Below are 13722 nucleotides of genomic sequence, written 5' to 3' on the forward strand. Positions count from 1 at the left end.
CCTTCACAGGGAAGAGTAACTTCCTAGGGGAGGTCCCGGGTGAAATCAGATTCCCAGGGGAATAGGGTGCAATCTGAAGTTTATTTTTTGTTGTTTGTCTGTTTGTTTTGAGATGAAGTTTTGCTCTTGTTGCCCAGGCTGGAGTGCAATAGCATGATCTCAGCTCACTGCAACCGCTGCCTCCCAGGTTCAAGCAAATCTCCTGCCTCAGCCTCCAGAGTACCTGAGATTACAGGAACCTGCCACCATGCACTGCTAATTTTTTGTATTTTCTAGTAGAGATGGGGTTGCACTATTTTGGCCTGGCTGGTCTCGAACTCCTGACCTTGGGTGATCCATCCCCCTTGGCCTCTCAAAGTGCTAGGATTACAGGTGTGAGCCACCATGACCAGCCGCAATCTCAATTTTTGAGACAGCCTGCCCTAAAAGTGCCTCAGCATTGGGTCCCACCTGAAAGAAATACAAGTACCCTTACAAAGGCCTTGCAGAGGAGACAGATTTGTCTGCCAAGGTCTCTTAAGGAGCACGCAAAGGGGAAAAATGCTTGGCACAAAAGCAAGCAAGATTCCTCTAAAAAATTTTTTTACTCACCAAAATCCATGCCTCCTAGCACCTTTGTCTTCTCCCGTTGTTTCTCACGCCTCCCTCCCACAGTCTCTGGCGCCCCAACTCCCCCTACTCCACAGCCCCACATCAGCTATTTTGTTCCCCAAGTGCCAGGTGCCCTTGCTGAGGAAGATCTCCATGCCATTCGCCATCACCAGTATCCTCAAAAACACAAAGAAAGATATGGAAATTAGATTATATAAAAAGAAACAGAACAAAAAGATCTTGGGGAGGCAGAAATTAGAAACTCAATAGAAGTGTTGGCAGACAGAGTTGAGGAACTCCCTTAAGACTCCCAAATGAGATGGAAAAGAATTTTTTTTAAAAAAGAGGGGTCCAGAACTCTAATGTTTAAATCATAAGAACCCTAGAAAAGAAAGGAAAAGAGAGAATAAAATAGAGAAAATCTTTATGAAAATAATTCAAGAAGATTTTCCAGACAAACAAGAGAGCCCAGACTGAGAGAACCCACCCCAGAGCCAACACTAGTGCCAAAGCACTTAATGGCAAAATTTCACAACATTGGGGAAAAATACATCTCTCCAGTTTCCAGTCAGGAAATTGTCACATTCAAAAGATCAAGTATAAGAATTGCTTTGGACTTTTCAGCTACAAGCTAGGACATGACACGATGGTGAATGCCTTCAAAATTCTAAAGAAAAATACATTCTGGTGTAGAATTCTAGAACCAGACACGTTGCTAATAAGATATGAATAAAAATTAAGGATATTTTCAGAAATGCAAGGTCACAGCACTCCTGTGCACCCTTTCTCAGGGAGCTGCCTGACAACATGCTGTTTCCAAAGGAGGTGGCAAGCCTGGAAGGAGGAAGACAGGGTGCAGGAAACGGGAGAGAAGTGGAGAACCCTAAGGAGGATGGTGGACGGAGATGGCAGGAGGGCTCTGTGAGCTAGACACAGAGTGGAAGAGGCCAGAAGTTCCCAGAGAGACCCACTCAAGATGAAACTCATAGACAATGTGATGTGAGGAAACATCTTGAGAGGAGATTTAGTGTACTGGCAAAGAGTTTAAGCTTGCAGTGGTGATAACTACGTAGAAAAATAAATCAAGCGAACACCAACAACAATTACCACTAAAAGAGTTATTACATGACTCAGGGAGGAAAAATATTTGCAAAGTTAATCCATTACAATAAATAGATTTTATTTACATTTGATCTGAAAGGGAAAAGTGAATCATAAAAAATGTGTTCAATACAAATGAATGGAGTGAATTAAGAAAGAAAGACAAGATAGGCAGTGAGAAAGAAGATAGAGAATGGACAGTAAGATACAGATTCAAAAATACAAACACTCACATTGTATGTCAAAAGATTAAAATTTTCATTTGTAACACAGAGATTGTCATATTAGATAAGACAACAGCTAGCAATATTCTGTCTTATAAGATATTAACATGACACAGCCAAGTTGAAAACATAGAGATAGAGTGCAAGATATACCAGGAAAATAATAATCTAAGCTAGAGACATAACATTTTCTCTGTAAAGGGCCTGATCATAAATATTTTAGGCTTTGCAAGCCATAAGTCTCTGTCATAACTACTCACCTCCTGCCATAGTACAAAAAACAGCTATAGACAATAGTAAATGAATGGGTGTGGCTGGGTTCCAATAAAACTTTATTTAAAAACAGGATCATCAGACTGGATTTGGCTCACAGTCAGTGTGCTGATTCCTGAGGGAATTAGCTCCTGGTCATCTCTCTGGCCTTACCTCCTTCTCCTTCTCCATGCTCTGGCCTGCTCACCTCTCCACCTTCATTCTAGGCACTTCTGCCCTTCTGTAATTAAACCTGTGAAGCCTTTTCCTACCTTGGGATTTTGTTCTTACTTTTCCCCCCTACCTGGAACATCCTTGTACTAGATTGTCCCCAGACCCACTTACCCATTTTATGTAGGAATCTGCTCAAATGTCATCTCCTTAAAGAAGTCTTCCTTGATCTTTTGATCTAGATTTCACCCTCCCCCACCACATCAGACTGTATCTACACACCTTGGATTTACTTTTTGCTAGTGTGCTGGTGACCACCTGACATATCACGTATTTACCCATTTTCTCGATTATCTGTTTTCCCAGGGCTTTGTCTACTTTGCTCACCCTTGCATCCCCAGTGCCCAGAACACTGCCTGGTATACATCATTAGGGCTCAAGAAGTGTTTGTTGAATCAGCATATGAACTAATAAATAAATAGCTCTAACAATATGAGTATTAGAAAACATCTGTCAATGAAAGACTCATGCACTTTCTTTTCATCTAGAAGAGTGAATTCTATTGTATGCCCAGTCTAATTTTTCTTCTTTAATAATGTGATGAAAAGTGGAGGAAAATGAAAATCTGCTCCTCACAGCTTTACCAACAAATGCTGCGAAAACCTCCCCCTCTAGAGGGGAGATTTCTTACACATGCTTAAGCCCTGGTCCTGTATCAAACATAAAGCAGGCTACTCTTAATTTGTTAAATAATTGTTTTTAAAGATTATTCTAGCTCTTTATAGAATCTGTATCATTAAAAATGAAGGCCCCTAAACCCTTCTTAGTCAACCCTCTATTCCCAGAGGGAACAGTGAGACCAAAGAGGACGGGGGACTCCTCAAGCTCACAGAGCAGGAACGTGAAGGCTCTGACCAGCATCCTCACAGTCAGTTCAGGGCCGGAACTTTGCACTCCAGGATGACACATCTTCAGAAACATGCCTTTTTTAATCTTGAAAGTAGCATTTATAAGAAAACGGATCTAGCTATTAACTGTGGAGCTTTAATGTCTAATGGATTCTTCCTGTCTCTCAGTTATAAATAATCAGAGAATGAATATACTCCCCACACCTTTTTTTAAGTCCCAGTTGCATGAAATTATTCTTATCTTTCAAACAGAAAGGCTGGCTTTGGAGTTTAATTAGCTAATCCTTGATATCTCACATCAAAACTAGTTGTCATTCCAATGTAGTGTTATCATCATTGAAATGTTTACCAGGGAGTGTCTTTCATCCAGTTTTCAAGCCACTTTTCTCTTATTTGGAGTATTTGAAGTAGAAAGAGCTTCTTAATCCTTTCGCTGCTTCTTTTTTAGTCCTTGCTGAGGCTAAAGGGAAATAAAATTTACTGAGAACTGGCAATCTATTCTGTTGTGAGCATTTTATAGACATGATCTCATTTAATCCTCATTGCAGCCCTTTGAGGATTTTATTTTTGTTTTACTGATTAAGAAACACTGGGAGGGATGAATTTGATTTTTTCAAGGTCAGGGAAGAAAAATGAACATAGGATTTAGATTCAGATAGACTAAGTTCAAGTTTCAGCTCCAGACCTATCTAGCTACGTGACTCTGGGCACATCACTCAACTTCTCCAGTCTCCAGACCGGTGCTGTCCAGCAGAACTTTCTGTGATAATGGAAATGTGCTGCATCTGTGTTTTCCTGTATGAAAGCCATGAGCCACACATGCTGTGGAGCTCTTGGAATGTGGCTAATGCAACTGAGGAAGTGAATTTTAAATTTTATTTAATTTTAATTAATTTCAAGGTATATAGCTATGTGCAGTTAATGGTTACCATATTGGTGAGTGCACTCCAAGTAGTACTCTCTTAGACTCTCGCGAGAGGGGCCTGTACCTATCCTGGGCCCTGCACTTTAGAAGCCTATTTGGCTTTACTGTCGCCATGGTCCTCCCTGTGGGGTAAGGAGGCCACATGTCTACCTGACCACATCTCTTCCGTTCTTCTACACCATGCCCTGGGTATCTAAAACCATAATCTGGAATTCCTGCCCAAACAGCTTGAGTGAATTTCTAGTAAGCATCACTCTGTTCCTGGCTTTGTGCCAGGCTTAAAGAAACAGAATGAATTGGACATGGTCTTCCTCAAGATTGCAGTGATTCCTCCAAAACTGACCAGGCATGTAAAAATGGCAGAGGCAGTAGGGTGTGGTCAGTTTGTGAAGGTGGCATGGGCAAGGCACTGCAGGAGCTCAGAGGCAGAACTCCCCCACTGTGCTAAGAGGCAGATTAGCACTCCCAAACCCATGGGGAAGCTGAGAAAGCAGCCAACTCCTACAGACCTGGTCCCCTCCCTCCCAGGACCCTGGGTTGTGCTTCTAAGAGGCAGCATCCCGAGGAAGGGCTGCATGGAAAAGTTGTGGTGGATAAAATCACAGGACTTATCCATCCCCAGGGACTGAGGGGAACAGGAGGATGGTGGACACATGAAGTTTACTGAATAGAGATGAGGAAAGCAAATAAGAGCATGAAGTCCCCAAAATAAGAGAATCATAGAGAGTAAAGCAGGAGCCGGCACCTCTGCAAACTAGCCCACCCCAGGGGCAGGAAAGAGGCACCACGTTTCTAAAAACCCATACAGTGTTTCTTAGACTTGGTTGCATGTTGGAATCACCTGGAGAGTTTAAGTGCCAATGCCTCAGTCTTTCACAGAGCAGGGAATTCATCGGTTTGGAGCAGGCCTGGGTATTGGGATTTTAAATAGCTCCCCAGGTGATTCTAAAGCAGTTGAAATTTTTAAAAATCACTTATTTAAGGGAAATGATACCAGATCTTTCTCAGGGGGAAAGGGAGGAAAGCGTTTAGAGGCAGAGGTGGAAGTGACATGATCAGATGGAGGTGTGGAGAGCTCTTTGGGCACTGCAGAGTGGATGGCTGGGAAGGGACTGCATTCCTGCAAGTGGAGGGCAGGTTTCCCCTCACATGGAACCTCCTGGAAGCCCCTCTCACCAGCTGTGCCTGCTCCGCCATGAGACATGATCCAGGAGCTCCAATGAGCACCTCTGCCATTGGTTAAAAGAAAAGGGAATGATATCAGGATAAGGCAAAAGCTTAGCTATTTTATACTTGCTTTTTCCCAGCATCTTAATGACTTATGCCACTAAATAGTTACAGCTAAACAGAAAACGGAAAGTACACCAATGCAGCTGACTGCAGACTTGTTATATGTTTTAACTTTACTTTTTCAATTATCATACCATAAACTTAGTTTGTTTCTTCTAGTGTAAGGCTCTATGAATTTTGATGCACACATTTGTGTAACCACTGCTACTACCAGGTCACAGAAGAGTTCCACTGTCCTAGAAAAACTCCTGCCTACTGTTAGGAAAATGGCTGGGCTGCAGTCAAGAGTAGGCCAAGGCAAACATCCAGTGCAGCATGACACGGCGGGACTGGCATGCAGGCGCACAATCCCAGGCATTATATAATCACAGTCATGTAACCACGTTATGAGTGGGCTCATCACCTGGCTCTGAGCCACTATTGTCTGTGAGGTGCATAAATGTATCATTGACACTGTGACAGGCAGCACATAATGAAGCCATGTCCCACCTTCCTACAACCCCTGAGTGTTCTTTCAATTACCCTCCACTTGTCTACCAACTCCACTTGGACCCCCACCTAGGGTTGGGATCTGACAACTGGCATAGTCGGCAAGATTACGAGCTGAGTGATTCCTCAGGCCCCAATGATCCCAGGTCAGCTCTATGGGTTACGGTACCCACATACACCACATAACTCATATGGCATGGGTTATGGGCCCCCGTGGCAGCCGTGCTGCTCGGATGGGCCCTGGTGGAAACATGGGCAGTGGTGGATGGGGCCCCTGAGAGCATGGAGAAGGCACTGAAACACTTGTAAGTGCGTAGCACTGAGAAGGAGCGTGCCTTTGCCGGCAGGGTTCAATGGACATTTTTGACTGCACTATGGGAAGTGCATGCCCAGGCTCTGTGGGATGCAGCATAGGTTAGGGACCTCCAGGTGCAAGCAGAGCACCCAGGGGCCCAGATACACAGCTTGGAATGAGAACTGGGGACTACCATAAGTTCAGGCTTGAGCACAACTTCCCAGCTGGAGACTCACTCAGTCTGATACCAAGGAGGAAGAACTCCCAGTGTGGGCTTGCCCCATGGTCCCCCAGAAAATAGAGGAGGAACACTCATTTAGGCCCCAAGGGTGGGCCCAGGTAGGGCCTACCATGGTGGATCACACTTTATTTAGTGCCTATATCCCCACTGAGTTGCAGGAGTTAGGCAAACAGTATCGGCAGCATCCGGGGGAGCCCCTGCCCCCGCAGAATGCTCCAACTCTGGAACAAAGAAGCTGACAGTATTTCTTGCTCTACCATCGAGATGGAAGAGTTAGCTTCTATCACAACTCACCCATTCCTCCGACAGTAGTTGCAGGTGAGCAGGCAGTTGGCACAAGAGCAAGGTGACCACCCCCTGATGGCAGCCATACAGACAGTGTGGGATGATGCAGAGAAACACCAGAAACTGTGAGTAAATGGCAATCAGATGCAGAGCTGGTGCAGGTAATTCGGGAGATGGGTATACCAGCAGGCTACGTTGGATTTAAATAACCGAGGGCCAGATGATGAATGCTTTTCCTCCCACATGAGGGACCTTGTCTTGGGCTCTGCACTGAGTGCTTTTGGCTCTCCGGCTGCTGTCCTTACTCCATAGGTGGGGTGCTGCATATGTAAGTGACTACTGTTATGGCCGTCCTTGGGAGAGCAGAAAGCTGGTGGTGGGAGTGAGGTGTCCACACCATAAAAGAGGAGAAGGTATCCTTCCAACACTGAGCCACCCCATGGGACAAAAAAGGGCCCCACTGGGTGACCTGCACACGGATCTAAATTAGGCTGATATTGGCTGGGGTTGCCCAAGAGAAAATTGATAGGCAACCCCATGAAGTGGGGCAAAGAAAATCCACAAAGGGTCCCTGACCCCTGAGCCCACCCCCGACCCCCTCCCCGACCCGCTGATGCTCCTCTTGTTGCTACAAAGTCCACTTTAGATCAGGTCAAAGGTTCCAATTACGAAGCTAAAAGAATTGGCAGGGGCTGGGTGTGCTTGTGGACCCCCTCCGCACCCCCTCCCCCCTCTGCCCCCAGAAAAACTCCCCAGCTATCTCACAGCCAGGACACCGGGGTGGGACCCCAGGACCAGCTGCTCTGCGGCTGTTAGTCAAGAGTTGTTTTGTTGCCATTGCAAACGTCTTCCTGCCTCACAGGCCCCCATCAGTGACCAGGGTCTCGCACAGGTTCAGCACCTGGAGCATGGTGAGGTGTTCCGACAGGAGCCGCAGGCCAACATCTCCAAACTGAGTGGACCACAGGCTCAACTGCTTGAGTGAAGACAGTTTGATGAGGTGCTCTGTGCAGGCACTGGTTACATTTGTGAAGGCCAAACTGAGGTTCTCCAGGTTTCTGAAGGAGCCAGAGCTCAGCAAACGAGCCAAGTCAGCGTCTGTGGACTTAGAAGACAGTGTTAGCCTGGTGGGCCCGCCTTTCCTTTGCAGCTCCTTCAGCTCCCGCTGCCGGTCGCACAGCTGCTCTTACATGCACTTCCCCACGTCTGTGCGCTCCAGGGTTGAGATTATCTGCAGCTGGGTGTCATTGTTGTCGATGATGTTGTATTCCAGCATCAAGCACAGGATCTCCACCATGGTCTGGTTGCCCCTCAGTGCCAGGAGCATGCAGGGTCCCAGCTTGTTTTCCGCCAGGGAGAGCAGGAATTTTTTGGTCTTGTAACAGGAGCCCATGAAGATGTGCACCATGCTGGCGAACAGCTCCCTGTCATCGTCGCAGGCCACCCCTCCGGGGCTGTAGAGCTGGAACCAGCCGTCTTTGCCAGCCCGCACGCTTAGCAGGCACGAGTGGACCTCTTGCCAGGGGTGTTCGGCGAACCTCTGAATCACGTACTTCAGTTCCTTGGTGAACTTCTCGTGTGCGAGAGCTTCTTTGGGGAATGGAATGGGTTGAAGCAAACTGGCCAGAGACAGTCTCCAGTCATAGTTTGACAACAGCTTGAGGATTTCCACGTAGCAGCCGAGCGTGCGGTGGGCCTGGGGCCCAGCTCGATGCTCATGGTGCTGCAGGCAGGGCTGACCATGAGGTTGGGCTCGCTGTCGTTGCCCGCGCCAGCTTGGCAGTGCTGGTGCGTTCCACCTCCACGTGGATCTTACTGGAGCCCATGACCACCAACTTGAGCCGGGCCTCAGACAGCATGGCTTCCTGAGGGGAGCCCCGCGGGGAGCCCCGAGGCTGGCCCAGAGCCCACTTTTAAAGAATACAAGTGGCCAGGTGCGGTGGCTCATGCTTATAATCTCAACACTTTGGGAGGCCAATGTGGGTGAATTACCTGAGGTTGGGGGTTCGAGACCAACCTGGCCAACATGGAGAAAACCCATCTCTACTAAAAATACAAAGATTATCTGAGCATAGTGGCATAGGCCTGTAATCCCAGCTGCTTGGGAGACTGAGACAGGAGAATAACTTGAACCTGGGAAGCAGAGGTTGCAGCGAGCCATGATCGCAATATTGCACTCCAGCCTGGTCAACAAGAGTGAAACTCCATCTCAAAAAAATAAAAAAAGAATACAAGTGTTTTCAAGATTATATAAAACAGTATTGGAGGGGGAAAGCAGTGTACTAGTTGCATGGCATGGAATAATCTTTTTTAGTATATTTACTATCTATATTGGACATAATTTTTCAGGTTATAAGGAACAGAAGTCCTCATCTTAAGTGAAGAGAAGTGCAGTAACAGGAAAGGGATGTGTCTCATGGAGCCCCAGGACACGGATGCAGCAGGAGCCACAGGCAGATGGAAAACAGGGCCAGGAAGGTGCCAAGCATCTCCCTGCATCCCTTTATCTGCTTCTCTATAGGCATCTGCTTTATTCTTCTCTGCTGGAAAATTTATTCTATGCTCCTTTGTTCTCAGGATATTTAGAAAAAGCCACCTAGAGTTTCAGAGTTCACACATTAGAAGCCTAGCCATGCAGCAAGTCTGACTCTCTGTCCATGCAGATTCCATGTTGGTAGGACAAGAACTCTGGCTGGCAGCAGATTCAGTAAGAACTTCTATTCCTGTAACCCAACATGGCTGCCAGTGACAACCTCTCCCACCACAACTATGTGGATTGGGGAGCACTTCCCAGAGAAGAGATACTTGCATGGAAGAGGCCTGCTCTGCATCACCCTCATCCCTCACAGAGAAGCCCCTGCCCCCCCTTTATAGCCCTCCAGCAGGACAGAGAGTGAGGTGAGGTCTGGTCTGATTTTGTTCCTGGGTGGGGTTATTGTACCATAAAGCAGGGGTCCCCAACCCCCAGGCCATGGACCAGTACTGGTGTGTGGCCTGCTGGGAACCAGGCTGCACAGCAGAAAGTGAGTGGCAGGTGAGCATGAGCAAGCAAAGCTTCACATGTACTGACAGCTGCTCCCCATGGTTCACATTATTACCTAAGATCTGCCCACTGTCAGATCAGCGGCAGCACTAGATTCTCACAGGAGCATGAACCCTATTGTGAACTACACATGTGAGGGATCTAGGTTGCACACTGCTTTTGAGAATCTAATGGCTGATGATCTGAGGTGGAGCTGAAGCAGTGATGCTAGCGCTGGGGAGTGACTGCAAATACATATTAACATTAGCAGGGAGGTTTGACCGCACAGACCATAATAAATCAATTGCTTGCAAACTCATATCAAAGCCCTATCAGTGAGTAGGAAGTGACAAGCTGCGTCTGGTGGCTTAATTGAAGTACATCAGTGAGTCGATGTACTATAATTGTACAGCTGCCCCTGGTGGTCTTAAAAGGATGTTTGAAACAACTTCAAATCTCCATATATTCTTGATTAAAGTCAAGGCAGAATGTACTGAGATGTCACAAAAGCACTGAAAAGCCTGCTTCCATTTCCAACATCCTATCTTTGTGATGCAGGGTTTTCTGCAGTGACAGCAACCAAAATGAGATCATGGAGTAGACTGGATATAAGCGACATACTTGGGGTGTCCGTGTCTCTATCACCCCCAGATGAGAGCATCCAGCTGCAGGAAAACAAGCTCGGGGCTCCCACTGATTCTACATGATGGTAAGTTGTATAATTATTTCATTATACATTACAATGTAATAATAAAAATAAAGTACACAATACATGTAGTGCACTTGAATCATCCCAAAACTACCCCTCTAACCCAGCCTGTGGAAAATTTGTCTTCCATGAACCAGCCCCTGGTGCCAGAAAGGTTGGGGACTGCTGCCTTAAAGGTTTGCTCTTCATTTTCTTGTGTCTCCTGACATGCCTGGTTCCTTAGGGCAGATCAGCCAGCCTCTTTTCTCTTCCACCAAGGGGTATTGTGGGGGGAAGGGACTTCTTACATGTCCGGGTTAGCTCTCTTTTCTACCAAATACACAAGGGTATTCCAGTTCCTTATTTCAATTTGAGGAGAGGAAGGTGGTTTGGGGAAATTTTACAAGAATCTACGAAGATATTTGCCCAGATCTGAACAACATGGTGTTTTAATTCCAATTCTGCTCCTGAACTAGGTATAAAGCTGCTCTAGACACTCTCTGAGGTGCGGAGGTGATAGGCAGAGCAGGACTGGAGCACTCCTGGGTCCTTGCCCATAATACCATCACATACCAGCAATGCCCTACCTAATTCCTAACCACTCCCAAGAGGCAGCTAAGACTACATCCCAACTACCCCAGTGGATCTTTAATTACTGCTTGCCTGGCCTTTTCAGAGACAAATCGAAGAATTGATAAATTGGTGCAATGGAGCTCTATATTCCAACCTCCTTTAGAAGAGGAATTGACTGAAATGCAGCCATTTGGCTATCCATCCCTGTATTCCCTCCAGAGATCACACAGCTCATGGTCAAGGTGAAAGGCCTCTATCTGTCCTCCTAAGCACCCACATAAGACATAGATTTGGGAAACAAAACAGTGTCCTTCTTTGCAAAAGTCCCCAGAATTTTTCCTCAGCAAACTGACACAAGAACAGAAAATGAAACACCGCATATTCTCACTCATAGGTGGGTGATGAAAAATGAGAACACATGGACACAGAAAGGGGAGTACTAAACACTGGGGTCTATTGGGGGGAAAAGGGGAGGGCCAGTGGGAGGGGAAGGTGGGGAGGGATAGCCTGAGGAGAAATGCCAAATGTGGATGAAGGGGAGAAGGAAAGAAAAGCACACTGCCATGTGTGTTCCTACGCAACTGTCTTACATGCTCTGCTCATGTACCACAAAACCTAAAATCCAATAAAAAATTTTTTAAAAAAATTGTTCTGTTTGAAATGGGAGACAACGGGCTGGTAGAACAAGTGTGAGCTTTGAAGATTGCAGAATTGGGGTTTGCATCCCAGCTCTGTTACATGTGGCTTCAGAAAACCACCCAAACTACCTTAGCTTCATTTTCCTCCCTGGTGATGCATCCCCGGCTGCTGTGAGGATTAAAGAAAACGCTTCCTGTGAGCACCAGCACCAGGTACTTGCTCCTAGCCATTGGTCCTCTCTTCTTCCTCTTTATCAGCACAACCTCAGAAAAATCCCTTAGGACTTAAAGCAGCATTTGGCATTTATTACTTTGTTTGTTTAAAAGCATTTCTGTTTACAGTTTTCCAGGGGGGTGGGGGGTAGTAAAGGCATTTTTTTTTTTTTGACAGAGTCTCACTCTGTCACCTGGGCTGGAATGCAGTGACACAATCTTGGCTCACTGCAACCTCTGCCTCCCAGGTTCAAGCAATTCTCCTGCCTCAGCCTCTCAAGTAGCTGGGATTACAGGCCCTCCGCCACCACAACCGGATAATTTTTTGTATTTTTAGTACAGATGGGGTCTTGCCATATTGGCCAGGCTGGTCTCAAATTCCTGACCTCAGGTAATCTACCTGCCTCAATCTCCCAAAGTGCTGGAATTACAAGTGTGAGCCACCGCACCCAGCCAGTCATCCCATTTGGTACTCACATGAAGTGAGTTTATAGCTTTTGTATGTGTCCAAGACCACTTCATTCTATCCCTCCTTCTAAGCATCCCAGGTCCCTATCATCCTTCTTTGATGGCCCTGTGTACAATAGCTAATATTTGTTTGTGTGCATTGGTCTCCCTGACTAGCTTGGGGAACAGGGGCCTGTCTGTGTCATCTTTACGTTCTCAATTCATGGCATGAGGTCTGGCACACAACAAAAAAAACCATGCAAATTTGTTAGGCAAGTGAGGAAATGACCGAAATGTAACCACAGCTATGCTCTGACTTGGAGAGATTTTGATTCATGTCTTCTTTGTGTCATATGTTGACAGTTGGCTGCTTGAGTTTTAAGCTGCATTTAGAAATTCCTTATCCTTCCCCTAAAGGAAAATAAAATCAGTTGCAAGAAATTAACATATTCAATTTACTTGCATGTCCCTTGGAGAAAACCATTCATCCTCAACAGAAAATTCTGTTGAGTTGGTCAGATCATTTATTCCTGACTAGAGGGCAAAATGTTGAGAAAATCTACGCCATTGATCGATTGCCACTCTGGTCCTGGAGAAGGTCTGAACCACCATGACTTCTTTGCAGGTGATTATATGCTGGGCATTAATCCTTATTAGGATTACATTACAATGCCACAAAACCAGTAATGTACATTAGCATGCAATGTAATCCTAATACAAGAAAACAGTTTTGCTCCAAGACTGAGCTCAGGAGAAAATATTTGCAAACCCCTCATCTATCTGATAAGGGATTAATATCCAATATAAATAAGAATCTCCTACAACTCAGTAACATAAAAACAAATAGCCCAATTTAAAAATGGGCAAAGAACTTGAATAGACATTTCACCAAAGAAGACAAACAAATGTCCACAGTTGTGTGAGAGTGCTCAGTGTCACTAATCGTCAGTAAAATGAAGATCAAAACTACAGTGAGATACCACCTAAGATCTGTTAGTATGGCTAGTATCCAAAATATTTAAAAGTAAGTATTGGCAAGGATGTGGAAAAATTGGAACACTTGTGCCTTGTTGGTAGGAATGTAAAATTGTGCAGCTGCTATGAAAACCACTAAGGAAGTTCCTGAGAGTTAAAAATAGAACTATCATATGATCCAGTAATCCCACTTCTAAGTATATACCTTCAAAAATTGAAATCAGAATCTTGAAGAGTTATCTGCACCTCTGTACTTATTGTAGCATTATTTATAGTAGCTGAGATATGGAAACAACCCAAATGTCCATCAGCAGATGAATGAATAAAGAATATGTGGCATGTATCTGCAATTGGGATACTATCTGGCCTTCAAAAGGAAGGAAATCCTACCATT

At 45.6% G+C, this 13722-nt stretch overlaps 1 pseudogene; it reads right to left on the minus strand.

The window, feature by feature from the left end:
* Positions 1–7587: 7587 nt before the first annotated feature.
* LOC100399629 (C-Maf-inducing protein pseudogene) lies at positions 7588–11924 on the minus strand (annotated as a pseudogene).
* Positions 11925–13722: the final 1798 nt, after the last annotated feature.

This window comes from Callithrix jacchus, chromosome 2, assembly GCF_049354715.1.
Source record: "Callithrix jacchus isolate 240 chromosome 2, calJac240_pri, whole genome shotgun sequence".
Lineage (NCBI taxonomy): Eukaryota > Metazoa > Chordata > Mammalia > Primates > Cebidae > Callithrix > Callithrix jacchus.